Here is a 16899-nt window from a genome sequence, read left to right as displayed (position 1 = left end):
ACCGGCGAGGAGATTATTCAGGGCGACATTTAGAGCAGGTAAGTCCTTTGTCAGTTTTATTTACTTACAACCGTTTTAGGGTTACGACAGGTCAAACATTTACTCACAACTAAGGTGGCTTACAATAATGACTAATTTACAGTAATGTATTGGATCAACTGCTCAAAATGTCCTTCGTTTGCACGCAAACATGCCTGGGCGCGTTCTCTTACTGCTCTGCGCACAAAATCAAACAGCCCGTTTCGTAGTCTGATGTCTGTTGCAGCTGAATTAATTCGCTGGAGCAGATGATCTCTGTCTGTAACCTTCGTAGCGTACACCTTTTCTTTCATAAAACTGACAAAGGACTTTCCTGCTCTAAATGTCGCCCTGAATCATCTCCTCACCAGTTGACCTTATCTTTTGAATCACTCTGTATACAGTATATTATATATGTATATAATATTTATTTCATATTTTTTTACATCCCCTTTTATCCGATCTACACACCACAGCGAGTGATGGAGGTTGATTAAATGAACTGTACACTACTGCATGTTCAGTTCAAAGTGTGTCATGGCTCGCTTTATGTCGTCATGTATCTAGCCGATGAGCCTAGAGAATTCAATCTTCCTACACTTCCGCAGAGGCGTATTACCTATGTGCCAGAGAAGTTGCCTGGCAAGTACGGCGTTCATTCAGAAGAGTACATACTGATACGTACCGTAACGCCGGTAGTGGCAGGAATGTTAACTGTTCAGAAACACGTACTGCGGTGAGTTTTTTTCTTACTTTCGGGATATGGGGAGAGGGTTAAGACGATTACTTACGTACAGTATTTGTTGACATTAACTTCGACGGTCAACATGGACACGGAGCATTTGATCTGTGTTGTGGAATGTTGCTGTACGCAACCGATGATAAATACCCTGCGTACGACTTGGCCTCGCAAAACACAGTTAGAAAGAGGTTATTGTAGCACAGAGACCGTACAGGCCGCCTTTGTTGCTACGACGTTTAAGTTATACCGTACACGTTCTCAAGTTCAGATTGAACGCCTTGATTAATAGGCAACTTCTCTGACATAAAGGCTGAAACTCGCTTAAAATCGCTGACTCACAACAGTGACGTCATGACACACTTTGAAATGAACACCCAGTACATATTGTCACAAATCGGGGCTTCCTTTCTCCTGGGATCGGCATGACGCAAAGCTACCATTGAGACGATATAGAACAATCACAAGAAAACTACCTAGTCCCATGGACGGAAGCTAAATATCTTCGATTGCCCACGCCTGGCATTGAATCTCGGACCGTTTTGTTGGGAAGGATATGCGCTATCCACATAGCCACAACGACGGACTGTAGTACAGCCCAGTTACTTTATGGTGACAGCTCGTCGACGCGAAAGAGGAGAAGGTTCGACTGTGGGAGGGAGACCGACCCTGACGGAGGGAATGGAGGGATGGAAATACAGTCATATTAGAAATGAAGTCTCACGTTGCAGCGTCTGCATAATTTTGAGCTCCTGTCACTGTGTTCACTTCATACTCCGGAACAATAGTCACTAATAAACACTAACGAAGTAAACTAACATGGAAATACAATGAGCAGCAGTTCGGAACAATAGTCACTAATAAACACTAAAGAAGTAAACTAATGGAAATACAATGAGCAGGAGTTCGGAACAATAATAAACACTAAAGAAGTAAACTAATGGAAATACAATGAGCAGCAGTTCGAAACAATAATAAACACTAAAGAAGTAAACTAATGTGGAAATACAATGAGCAGCAGTTCGGAACAATAGTCACTAATAAACACTAAAGTATTAAACTAATGGAAATACAATTAGCAGGAGTTCGGAACAATAATAAACACTAAAGAAGTATACTAATGTGGAAATACAATCAGCAGCAGTTCGGAACAATAGTCACTAATAAACACTGAAATAGTAAACTAATGGAAATACAATTAGCAGGAGTGCGGAACAATAATAAACAATAAAGAAGTAAACCAATGTGGAAATACAATCAGCAGCAGTTCGGAACAATAATCACTAATAAACACTAAAGAAGTAAACCAATGTGGAAATACAATGAGCAGCAATCGAATCACTATATTTAACAGTTAATCACTAATTAACAATGAAATATACTCCTGCGGAAATATCGGTAATGTTCATCAGTGCTTCGTTGTTACCTTTCCCACCATCATCATCATCATCATCATCATCCATGTAAAAGATGGAGCGGCCTTCTTCTCTGTACTTCTTTATTTTCCTCAAATACCGCAAACTTTTGGCCCTAATGCTGTCATGCTCGACCAGAATTTGGCGATTATTTTGTGTTTTTTTTTTTCAATGAAATCCTAATTTCAAAAAACTTTCCTCAAAGTTGAGATACCTCCCTGACAGTCGACAGTCTTTCAATTTCAATAATATATATATTGTTTTAAGTGTGGGCCGCTATTTCTGTGAAATATAGAACTCGTGCTTTGGTTCGTCTTATGACAGCTTCATTAAAGTTGTCCACAGCTGATTTTGGCGCCGATTATCAATGTCTTTAGTCTCCCTTATTATTTGGCACAGCGGTAAACTCTGCTACAAGTTTTCCAACATTTGTTACGTTTTTTTCTTCCGACGCTATCTAAGCGCTAGACGTTGCTCACGACTTCTCGCGACTGCGAATGCAATACCCGACCTTTCAGTTTGCTTCTAACAGGAGGCATTTTCACAAATAGCAGTGAATCTAGACAATAAATACTACATACTAAACAATACAAAACAGAAGCATTACAACTATTTAAGTAACTAAATGAAATGTACGTAACAAGCACACTAAATTGCAATATACAAGACAGTGGTGGTGTAGTACGTCCTTAGCGCGACTGTACCCCCACACTAACGTTCCGAGATGTGACCGCTAGCGCAGCCAGGGGAAGACTAAAAGGAACACCCCTTCGAACAAACAGTGAACTCGCCCAAACCACTGCGTCGCCAGGCCAGAGCTGTCACCATAAAGTAACTGGCCTGTAATTCACATCGTACATAGAACAAAAAAATAATAATAGAGTATTGATAATTACATTTTATTATGCACTTCCATCATGGATGTTCGATCACGTTTTGTCAAGTTATACGACTGTCAAATTTAATTGGATATCTAGTTGATAACTCCTCCGGATATAGTCGACTAAAATGTATTTGTTTCATTTGGTTTAATGAAACAAATACATGTGACAGATTTCATTACGCCCGATAGCAATAACAAAGGTCACTAACCGAGATAGCGCTCGAGCGTGGGTAGAAACCCGCTTACGCCCATTATCTGGTTAAACATTTTCCGAGGTTTTCCTCAATTATTGAAAATGTCAAGTAATTATACGGCGAATTCTCCAATTCATCTCATCAAATACCATTTTGCTGTCATCACTTTTTCGGAAAAAAAATGTGTTTTAACAATGTATAATATGGTTTAGAAAAGGGCGATCTAGAATAGCACTGCTGATGTACATATTAATTTATTTTCACATGTTATCTCTAGCTTTGATGAGTATGTAAACACTACGATTGTGTTATGGGATTTATCAAAAGCTTTCGACTATGTCTCGCATGATCTTGTTATATGAAAATTGAGTTATTATGGCGTAGAAGGCAATGAACGAAATTTAATTAAATCCTTTTTCACCAATATTTTAAGTTGTTTATTAGAAAGGAGATTATTATGCTATTTCAAAAATAGAATGTGAGGTTTCTCAAAGGTCAGCACTTAGCCCATTGCTCTTTTTAATAATGATTAATGACTTTTCCAACAATGTGAAATGTCAACCATTTTATGTACAGATGATACTTCATTATTTTCATCAAATAAAAGTATCGATTAATTAATATTTTTAAATATTCAATTCATTTCAAGACGCAGTAAAATAGTTTCAGTCAAATGGCTTTAAATTTAGTACTAATAAATAGAAAATATTTTATTCATAATATAACATTTTTCTTCCAATGATATGGAACAATCAGTTAAACTTTTGGGTATTATCTTGGAAATCTGATTCAGTCTGTGTATGCTAATATCGTGTAATCTATCTTTTAACGCGTTTGAAAGTCAAGTAGCTGAAGTGCATTTTATGATCTTTTCTTAAAGATTTGTAAGATATGGTATTCAGACTTGCGGTAGTGGCAGTGAAATAAATAAAGTACTGATTTTGCAAACAAAAAACGACTGATAGTATTAACAGGTTTCTCTTATGCTGTTCATGTAGGCCTTTATTTATAAATGAAAGGGACCATGGTTCTTCTTGTGCTCCATATCTTGATTATTATCGTGATCCTTGTCATGGTTCATATCGTGGTCCTTGTCGTCGAGGCTAGCCTCGCACTTCGCACGCGTCGGTTCAGAAAAAACAAGGCTTTAAAAGTGATATATCTTGTGACTTCTGGATATAGGATGGTAGCTTTCGTATTCCGGTAAAAGATATTATGAGAGCTCACAAACGTCTTTATAACATAAATTCAAAATCTGTTTCTTCAATCTCCACATGCATTAAAAAGATGTTTTTCATTATAATTGTACTGTTATTTTGTGCTATATTTTTTGTTAAGTTCATTTAACACACTTCAACATCTATGGTCATATCGCGTGTGAAGGATCTTTCGGTAAACCAGTAGGTCAGTTTTAATATTGTTGAGTTTTTGTTTCTATTGTCCTGTGTTATGGATGGCTTGTGTTCATGTAACTGTTTTTAGATTTGGTTACTGTTACGATGTTTGTCATTGAGGCGGTGATGGATTTAGAGAAAATCAAAACTCGAGTAGAATTTAATTGACTATTACATGATTAGAACGTATGGGCGAATCCAGAAATGCATATAGAGTGTTAGTTGGGAGGCCGTACGGAAAAAGATCTTTAGGGAGGCCGAGACGTAGATGGGAAGATAATATTAAAATGGATTTGAGGGAGGGAGGTGGAATATGATGATAGAGAATGGATTAATTTTGCTCAGGATAGGGACCAATGGCGGGCTTATGTGAGGGCGGCAATGAACCTGCGGGTTCCTTAAAAGCCAGTAAGTAAGTAAGTAAGTAAGTAAGTAAGTAAGTAAGTAAGTAAGTAAGTATTACAAGATTAGAAGAAAGTATATGAAGACTAGTATAAATGAAGTACAGTATTCTAATACAATAAAATATTAATTGACTTACTAAATACTAAACTGTCTTGGAAAAGTATTATTGTATCATCTCATTATTAAAAATATTCCGCAAGATGGCAGTAGTGTGTTATGATCAGCTATTCTCTTGTTACCAGTTGTGCCAACTTCATTTAACTTTATAGACGATTACTAGCCAAGAAGGCTTTGTTGAGTCAGTTTCATTTTTATTAAAACAATTGCATTTCACTTCAATTATCAATATATATTAAACAATCTATTATACGTGACTATTACAGCAGAAGCTGTAACATAACGTAAATAATATAAACAAGATAAATAATAATTAAAACTTTTCTAAGAATGATGAAATAATCCTAAATCATTTTGAAAGGTACAATTAATTATTGAAAGTAAAATGTTTACAAAGAAACAAATGCTAGGGAGGTGATAAAACAAATGCTAGGGAGATGAAAAACAAATGCTAGGGAGGTGATAAAAATTGTAGGATAAGCAGCCATGATTGGTTGAAACACGTCGTTCCGTACCGTTTTATTGGTCAAAAGTAGTATGACGTAGGAAAAGTGTAATAGTCGATGTAAATATTGTTTTCATTGTATAGTTTTGTACGATATTATTATTGTATCTATTGTGCTAGACTTATAGGAGAAGCGCTATAAACTAGCACAATAATATTAGCAACAAATAAAATAAAAAAAATTATTATTGCTGTTATTATTGCTAATTACCCGAATATCTACCTAATCATTTATCTAATCATGTACCTGTCTACCTAATGATTTATCTATTCATCTTTCTATCTACCTAATCATTTATCTAATCTTATACCTACCTAATCCTTTTTCTAATCATCTTGCTCTCAACCCAATCATTTATCTAATTATGTACACATCTAACTAATCATTTATCTGATCATCTACCTATCTACTTAATCATTTATCTAGTCATCTTCCTATCTACCCAATCATTTACCTAATCATGTACCTATCTACCTAGTCACTTATCTAATAATCTACCTAATCACTTATTTAATTATCTGCCTATCTAATCATTTATCTAATCACCTACCTACCTAATCATTTATGTAATCATTACATATCTAGCTAATAATTTATCTAAACCTCTACCTACGTAATCATTTATCTAAACATCTGCCTATTTATTTAATAATTTACCCATGTAACTAATCATTTATCTAATGATCTACATATCTACCTAATCATTTACCTATCGAACTACGTACGTACCTATTTCTCTACTTTTTTTATTCAGTTATATATATATATATATATATATATATATTATATATGGCATTGTAGGATGGGGTGGGGCAATGAAGTCTTCACTCATGCCATTAATATTATTACAGAGGAGAATAATAAAAATATGTCTTAAGAAAAAAAATGGATTATCATACACGCCTCATGTACAAAGAATTCAATGTACTGAATATTAAACAAATATACATACATACCCTATTAAAATACTACCACAAAAACAACAATAATTATTATCATGACCATGATTATAGTACAAGAAGACAAATTATATCCTGTCCTTTGTTTGAACCCAAATGCAATTCTGAAGCAGGACTAAGGCATGCCTCAAATTTCGGCCCGAGATTGTATAATAACTTCATTAAAAACATTCAAAATTAGCAACTTCCAATAATAAATTATTTAAAAAGCAAGCACTTCAACTGATTTTAAACACTGATTAGTGTATATATGTATATATGCATATATATATATATATATATATTCACTTTTGTTATTTTTCATTTTTTCTTTACATGAAATTTAAGAAAATAAAACAAAACAAATATTTTTCTAAGTTAGGAATCTTTCAATTTTTCAAAATTCAATAAATCAATTAAAAATTAAATATCATTTATGTATATAATAATTATTACTCCATTATATTATTGCATAATAATTTGCATTTATTTTACAATTGTATTATTTAATATTTTTCATTTCACTTTATTATTTGTACTTTCTAGTTAACCGAATCTTCTATGTTTACTTGATATAATTTCATTGTACTTCTTGTATTATTGTTATTTTGATATTAATCATTTTCTTTTTCTTACATGTATTTGATATAATTTCATTGTATTTCTTGTATTATTATTTTGAGATTAATCATTTTCTTTTGCTTACATATATTTGATATAATTTCATTGTATTTCTTGTATTATTATTTTGATATTCATCACTTTCTTTTGCTTACATATTTATGATATAATTTCATTGTATTTCTTGTATTATTATTTTGATATTAATCACTTTCTTTTGCTTACATGTATATGATATAATTTCATTGTATTTCTTGTATTATTATTTTGATATTAATCACTTTCTTTTGCTTACATATATTTGATATAATTTCATTGTATTTCTTGTATTATTATTTTGTATTAATCACTTTCTTTTGCTTACATATATTTGATATAATTTCATTGTATTTCTTGTATTATTATTTTGATATTAATCACTTTCTTTTGCTTACATATATATGATATAATTTCATTGTATTTCTTGTATTATTATTTTGATATTCATCACTTTCTTTTGCTTACATATATATGATATAATTTCATTGTATTTCTTGTATTATTATTTTGATATTAATCACTTTCTTTTGCTTACATATATTTCATATAATTTCATTGTATTTCTTGTATCATTATTTTGATATTAATCACTTTCTTTTGCTTACATATATTTCATATAATTTCATTGTATTTCTTGTATCATTATTTTGATATTCATCACTTTCTTTTGCTTACATATATATGATATAATTTCATTGCATTTCTTGTATTATTATTTTGAGATTAATCATTTTCTTTTGCTTACATATATTTGATATAATTTCATTGTATTTCTTGTATTATTATTTTGATATTCATCACTTTCTTTTGCTTACATATATTTCATATAATTTCATTGTACTTCTTGTATTATTATTTTGATATTAATCACTTTCTTTTGCTTACATATATATGATATAATTTCATTGCATTTCTTGTATTATTATTTTGATATTCATCACTTTCTTTTGCTTACATATATATGATATAATTTCATTGTATTTCTTGTATTATTATTTTGATATTAATCACTTTCTTTTGCTTACATATATCTGATATAATTTCATTGTATTTCTTGTATTATTATTTTGATATTCATCACTTTCTTTTGCTTACATATATTTGATATAATTTTCATTGTATTTCTTGTACTATTATTTTGATAGTCATCACTTTCTTTTGCTTACATATATATGATATAATTTCATTGTATTTCTTGTATTATTATTTTGATATTCATCACTTTCTTTTGCTTACATATATTTGATATAATTTCATTGCATTTCTTGTATTATTATTTTGATATTCATCACTTTCTTTTGCTTACATATATTAGATATAATTTCATTGTATTTCTTGTATTATTATTTTGACATTCATCACTTTCTTTAGCTTACATATATTTGATATAATTTCATTGTATATCTTGTATTATTATTTTGATATCAATCACTTTCTTTTGCTTACATATATTTGATATAATTTCATTGTATTTCTTGTATTATTATTTTGATATTCATCACTTTCTTTTGCTTACATATATTTGATATAATTTCATTGTGTTTCTTATATTATTCTTTCTTGTATTATTATTTTGATATTCATCACTTTACTTTTGCTTACACACATTTGATTATATAAATTAATCAATTAAATAATTATTTTAGTGTAGGCTTAAATTTGTAATATTACTTTTTCATTATTCGATGTAAACTCCACTCCCGGCTACAAGTTTTTGCTTCATTGGGAGTGCGAACCAAAAGTGTACCATTATTATGATCGTTCAAATAAATTATTATTATTAAAAAATATATATATTCATTTAATTAGTGTGTAAGACTAAGGGACCATTTTCCAACGACTTTGTCCATTCGAAAATCTAATATGTGCGCAATCTGCCTTTTTTTCCCATCATGTTTCTGTTGTTCCGTCTTGAGAACAGCGTGATTCATTTCGTGGCGTAAATCGAATTTCCTGCACAACCATCGAATGATACGCTTCGCGAGCTGGAAACATCGACAATCCCTTGGTGCAATTTATATTAAAACTGACCCCACTTAACCACAGCAGATAAGATACGAGGCTCGTCCGCCGATAAAAGCTTTCCTACACTTCAATTTGCGCTACTGCCAATAACTCAGACGGGGAACATGCCACAAGAGGGAATGGACAGGAATATCTGAACATGTTGCCTTCATTAAATCAGTTCTTAAGCATATGCCAATCTCGTGATTTATTGGCAGTCTCTGCGTGTCATTGAATCCTGATTCCATCCATGCACACTGCAATTAAAATGTGTGGTATCTCGACTAGACAGGAAATTTTCCCGTCCACATAGTATACATATTTAAACGTCACATTCCCGCGATATTTGACAATTTCCAAATTGGAAAAAGAGACCTTTTTTTAGTATATGTACCGTCGTCTATTCGTATTGTACTTCATGGCTGAACTTAAGCATATATACAGTACTTTATATTAGCTAAGGAAAGTGAAAATTAATTCCTCTTCAATCGTACTGATGGGCCATATTTATTTACATAAAAGTCTTTAGACACTGAAATAGAGTAATAGACCTTGTCAAATACAATTAAACGTTAGAGTTAAAAATATTCTTGTACATCATAAAAAGACTTACTAATGAGTCAACTAGAGAGAACGTTTCCAAATTCACCATTGCTTAAGGTATATAAATATGTGATCATTTTGTGAGACACTTTTATTGCCCTTATTTAAAAATGTTTGCTGGTTTTTGTTAGTCGACATTTTTGTTGATGAAACATACTTAACTGCTTAGTATTATGATCATGACAAATTTTCCTAAAAGTGTAATTACTGTTCTCCAACCAGGAGATCAACCGTGAAAGGAATGTGCTTACTATTGCCTCATCTATTGGAACGAAGTAGATAAATAATATTACCGTTATAACGCCAGTTTAAAAACCATGCGCTCTCCTGCATATGTTATTTCCTGTATGAAGAGATTAAAAGATCAGGAGATTAACTGTGATCTAATTTTGTAACTAGGGTAGTATCAATATGTCTGTATCAATGTTATGGTTTGTGCTGTAAGAGCTAGCCAATAGAGATAAGAGTACCCACGTGTGTGACCTTATGAAATCTTATGACATCAACATTCATTCACAGCATTACCCCCCTTCGTCTCATCCGGCGGAGACTTTCTCGTGGTTGGAGCACAGTATCAAAATTTTGTTCGACATACATTAATATCGTCGTTGTTCCTGCAACAACTCCTCTGTGACATATTCATCGATTTTCAGATTTTTGGCCTATTAAGTAACTTAAATAGTGATACAGCAAATAATAAAATCTCCTATATGTAATTATATGTCTTTCTTTCCCAAACTTCAGAATTCACAGTCTCCTATGTACTATTGCCATACAATGAATGTGTTTTTCTTCCTACTGAACAATTTTATATTTTGCACATAGGAGTTATTGTAGGAACAACGACGATATACAAAAATAAATAAACTGGTAACAGTTAAGATCTTCTCGTTAATAAACAGAGGACGGCAACGTTCATGAGAATGAGAATTGGTAATAATCCTGATGACCTTTTTCTGTAATTTAAAAATATTGATGACATGAGTGCTGTTGCCCCATAATGAATACTGTATTTTAAAATGCTGTTAAAATAGACGTAATAGGTAGTCTTAATAAACGCCATGCGCCAAAATATACAGTACTGGATTTCGCGCAGCCCGCATGCACATGACTGTGCGACTGTGTGTTGTTGCATCACCATCATGTATTGCTAGTTGTGTAACGAACGTTGTGCTGTGTGGTTGAAATTGACAATGGGTCTCGCGACGGAGGAAAAAGTGTTCATAGTGGAGTATTAGTTTCGCTCGTACGGAAATGGTTATGAAGGCGGGCAGAGTTTAAAGTTAGTGGCACAACAATATCGTGAACACTTTAATCAGCCTGCACCAAGCAACACAGTTATGCTATTTAGCGTTACAAAATTTCGTCGTACGGGTAGCGTATTGTGTCAACGGAAGGGAAGATCTGGTAGGCCAGTAACTGTGTCCACAAATGACAATCATGGACGTGTCCTCAATCAGGTATTGCAGTCACCAAAGCGAAGCCTTCGACGAACATCCCTGAAATTAAGCATCAGCAATACCACTTCGACGATTGTTTAAAGACTTAGGTGGATTTCTGTACCGAATACAGGTTGGACAACGATTGACGGAGTAAGATAAGCATGTCAGGATTGAATATTGTGCAAGATTTTTGGCCATGGTGTGCGAAGATCCAGATTTCTTGCTCAACATATGGTTCTCCGACGAAAGTCACATTTACTTGGATGGTTTTATCAATCGCCAAAGGAGAACATTTTCAACTGTAATCATACACCCACAACTGTGCCTGCATTACGTCAGAAAATCGTCTCGTTTTTCAGGACTCTGCAGCAACCTGTGTTCCAGGATATGTTTCAAAATCTGCGTGATCTTTATGAACACTGTCTAAAGGGCAATGGAGAACATTTTGAACATTTATATTATAATCCCGATAACCAACAACAAATAACAGTAACATATTGTTCCAGTACTGTATATTTTGGCGCATATTGTATTTTAATGGTAAAATAATTTTTAAACTTTTTAAAAGAAATAAAATTCTGAATAATTTATTGCTTAAATGCTCAATATGTTGTTACCAAGTTAGCTTTGTGTCAACCACAATTTCAAGCATGTTACATGAACGACTCATTGAGTAAGGTTGCAAACTAAATGCAAATCCTCCCGTCTTGACTCTGTGAATAGCGCAGGAGTTTCCCATCCAAGCGGTTCATAGTTTGATTACCGGTGTGGGCAACAGAAAATTGAGAGGAATCGAACTGCTACCAAACCCAGCATATACACTTCATCTTGCGCCTTGAGAGTAACATCTGTTTCGATCCATGGTCCACTTCCTGCGTGTAAGAAATTTCCAAAACTTTGTAGCCGTTGAAATGGGTTTCACCTCATTGAAAAGTGGGTCAATACCACAGAATCTAATGACCTTTACTTTATAGGTCTTACTAATAAACCGTGCGAAGCTTATACAAAGTTGAGACAGACAAACGTTGCTAATAAACCATGGATAAGCGATGGATGTATGAACAGTCTAACTACACAATAGGAATTCCTTTGCAGTAGTTTATATATATATATATATATATATATATATATATATATATATATATACACGAAACCCCTTGTTTAAGCGTTGTATAGGGAGAAAAAATGGCCGCCCCTCTAACAGCTGTTCCTATAGACTGTCATTTTATGATGATCGTTGCCTTGTAACCACAGAAGAACAAACCAAAGAGCACAGAATAATTAGAATAATATAGCTGTAGCTTGTACTCTTTGACCAAAATATAGTGTGGTAATCGATTAGAGCCAGTTGTTCTATCGAAAAATGTTATGTTTTATTTAACGACGCTCGCAACTGCAGAGGTTATATCAGCGTCGCCGGATGTGCCGGAATTTTGTCCCGCAGGAGTTCTTTTACATGCCAGTAAATCTACTGACATAAGCCTGTCGCATTTAAGCACACTTAAATGCCATCGACCTGGCCCGGGATCGAACCCGCAACCTTGGGCATAGAAGGCCAGCGTTATACCAACTCGCCAACCAGTGTTCTATCGATACTTAACACGGCACACCAAAGCGCTCTACCGGATGCAATAGAGAACCTCAGATATTCTATTACATTTCGTAATGAAGTAATGACGAAACTCTGTGTAACAGTTATGCTGTTATAAATGATGTATGTAGTGATTATTAGTATGAAATTTACATACGAGCTACTCATTATATAATTATAAGACAGTTAAACGGCCTAGAATTTTTATTAGTAAGACCGTAAGGGATTTGGGGAGTCTAGGCGTATGGCTGTTGTGTAGATTGTAGAAATTTTGCTATTACTCAACTTTTGAATCTATCAATTTATAAGTTTTATAGAATACATACAATATTTTCAGGTATATTTTGGTTTTTTAGATTACCTCATACACTTGATTTTATAAAAAAAAAAGTTTAAACTTGAAAAATATTCAGTAAATATAAGTTAAAATCATGAGTATTTTGGGAACATTTTTCTCAGAAATCTTCTCCACTAGAAGTTTCTTAAAATTCAATCATATTTCCATATATTTGCCGCCATTTTTATCATATTATGAATATTAGAAAATATTAATTTCCAACCTGAAGAGAAATTACTTAAATATTTTCATATTTTTTATACTTTTCTGGCTGTAAAATCCATAATTATTTTGATAACGATGTGAAAGTAGCCGTGCTTCTTCACTGACATATTAAATAGGAGCACGTGAAATTTTAGTCTCCTAGTCCCAATAGTTTCTGAGAAATATGTACCTAAAATGCCCATATTTTTAACTTAAATTTATGTAATATTTCTCGGTTTTAAATTTTTTTATAAAATCAAGTATATGAGGTAGAAAAAACTATTGTGTTTATTCTGTAAAAATTGTAAATTGGTACATTCAGAAGTAGAAGTGTAACAGCAAAATTTCTTCACTTATACGCAATAGCCATATGCTCAGATTATCCAGTCCCCTTAAAGATTATGTTGAAGGTTTATTTTTCAGTCGTTGACTTTACTATTTTGTATAATGTTATTAGGTGTTAACCTTTACATAATAAATTATATGACGTATGAACGTTTTCGTTGAGCCTGTCAACATCATCAGATACAAACTGTCATTTTACAATATCAATATTCTCAGTATTATCTACACAATCTACAAATAAATTGCATGTTTTTTATCACATGGGGATGAAATTTATTAAAAGTATATGAATTAGCTTTCTAATGTTCAATTGTGGATACCCCAAATGTCAACATTTAAAATATACTTATACTATTTTTGGAATTCATCACATGAGGACAATATTATAAACGATATAGTGATATAAGCTAAAAGTGAGATTAAAATATAAAATAAAAGATGAGCTAACTCTCTTCCATGTCATGCTATGCATGTGAGGATTTGCAAATTACAATATTTTGTTACAAATTATTCATATTTCCATATTATAGTATATGATTCCTAGCCTGTCATGACTGCCTATGCTTTGCAATTCTTGGTGTTGTTCTTTCGGCCAATGTATTGGGTTTAATTGTTTATAGTTAATTAGATGGTGGGCGTTTTTCTGTTGTTGCTCGTGTTACGCTGAAAATAATTGAAAACGTGAGTGAATAATCTGACTTTAAACTAATGGGTTATAGATGTTTACAATGTATTAAATTAAACTTAAGGATGATTATTCAATCAAGTATGTTATTGTAACAAAATATTGTAATTTGCAAATCCTCACATGCATAGCATAACATGGAAGAGAATTAGCTCATCTTTTATTTTATATTTTAATCTCACTTTTAGCTTATATCATTATATCGTTTATAATATTGTCCTCATGTGATGACTTCCAAAAATAGTATAAGTATATTTTAAATGTTGACATTTGGGGTATCCACAATTGAACATTAGAAAGCTAATTCATATACTTTTAACAGATTTCATCCCCATGTGATAAAAAACATGCAATGTATTTGTACATTGTGTAGATAATACTGAGAATATTGATATTGTAAAATGACAGTTTGTATCTGATGATGTTGACAGGCTCAACGAAAACGTTCATACGTCATATGATTTATTATGTAAAGGTTAACACCTAATAACATTATACAAAATAGTAAAGTCAACGACTGAAAAATAAACCTTCAACATAGTTATAGACTTTTCTGAAAATTACGCATAATGAATTGCAAAACCCTTATAGATTAGTTTAATTTCTTGTCAGTACACACTTAAAATAAAATTTTGCCCCTAAAACCGACATTACTTATTAGGCAGTATCTGTAACTTGCATTACTTTATTTATTAACGTCAGTGGAAACAGTACGAAAATAGCTGAGTCAAGAAACAGAATTAATTACTAAAAATAAAGTCGCAGCACAATGTTTTTCCACCAACGCCTACTGTCTGAAATGTCCTTTTCCTGTTTAGACATTGAGTTTTAGTCGTAAAAATATTGACAAAGAGGTCAGACAGCAAGTGGAAAAGGCAAATAAAATAACACACTGCTTGAAAGACACAATTCTGAGAAATAAATATACAGGAAAAAGACAAATGAAAGAATTTACAAAACAACAGTGAAACCAATCATGAACTGCACAGCGGAGACTAAACCTTTAACATTCCCCATAAAAGAGTAGGCTACTGTAAATAGCAGAAATGAATATTGTACGGAGGATCGTAGGAGGATGTCAAGCAGAGAGAAAGGAGTGAAAATATCAGAATGCAAAGCAATATAGACACACTATTGTGAATCCCTCTCCACAGAACTTCCGCGTAATCTTCGTCTTTTACAATAGACATTATCCGTTCTTGGAATTCATTACCTACAGATGTTAGGGACTGCCTGATTTTAAACGCTTTCAAGTCCAAAGTGAAGCATTTTATTTTAGAATGCACAGTGTCCAGGATATATATTAAAATTCACAATTCTAACTAGTTTATAAAGTAATCATGTAATTTAATTTGTCATCTAGTGTAAGTAAGTATTTAAGTTTGATAATCCTCTGGCTTATGCGTATGTTTCTATTTCGACCTTGTCTTAGGTATACGTATAACTTCCTGTTGTACAACATTATATTATCATGTATTTCCTTTTTATCCTCTGGTTGAGTGGAAGAGAAGGTCTCACGGCTTACTCTGCCAGAAAAAATAAAGCATTATTATTATTATTATTATTACTTACTTACTTACTTACTTATGGGTTTTCAGGAACCCGGAGGTTCATTGTCGCCATCGGTCCCTATCCTGTGCAAGATTAATCCAGTCTCTATCGTCATATCCCACCTCTCTCAAATCCATTTTAATAACACTTGAGTTTACTTTTTTGGAATCTTGCATAATGTTAACATCACATAAATAATGCAATAATAACAGAATAGCTCACTTTGTTCAGAACCTAAAATTTTAATATAAATTAACAATATTCTTCAAACTATTCACGACTGTAGACAGCTCCACAGAATGCCACTATGTGTTGTTTATGTCAACATACTGCGTATCATCTGTAGCGAGCGGGAGCAGGGCGAGGCGCGGGTGATCTATACTCCTTGCTGTACTCAACTGAAATCTACTATTCGTACGAACTTCCTATATATATATATATATATATATATATAAATTTCAACCAGTTTAACGCAACTGTCTGAAAATGTAGTCAGTATCTAAAGCTGTAGTTTAAAATTGTGTAAACTTAATTGAAGAGTGTGATCCCAAAATGCGTTAAGTCTATAACTTTTATGACAGGACTGGACTAGTTTTTATCCGCTAGTCTAGGGACTGAGCGAGTTTTCAAGTGACATGCACAATAACATAATGTTTGAAACAACCTTTGGACGTTGTTTTGGAAGAAAATATGCTTCAGATATGATAGAGGGCTCAAACTTCATTTTATATATACACAATGGTACATATATATATATATATATATATATATATATATATATATATATATATAAATCATAAAACTGGCCAAATGGACTGAGAGAGTTTTGGGAACACATTTCAATTGCACGCCCCAAGAACAAACTCCG

General features: G+C 32.6%; 1 protein-coding gene across 3 annotated transcripts in view; it reads right to left on the bottom strand.

The window, feature by feature from the left end:
- Elk (Eag-like K[+] channel) overlaps positions 1-16899 on the bottom strand; it is a 778027-nt gene that overhangs the window by 721125 nt on the left and 40003 nt on the right. The gene's annotated exons all lie outside the window — the stretch shown is intronic.

Source organism: Periplaneta americana, chromosome 17 (genome assembly GCF_040183065.1).
Source record: "Periplaneta americana isolate PAMFEO1 chromosome 17, P.americana_PAMFEO1_priV1, whole genome shotgun sequence".
In the NCBI taxonomy this organism is placed as follows: Eukaryota; Metazoa; Arthropoda; class Insecta; order Blattodea; family Blattidae; genus Periplaneta; species Periplaneta americana.
Note: the sequence above shows the minus strand (reverse complement) of the source record. Positions and strands in the feature narration are given on the sequence as shown.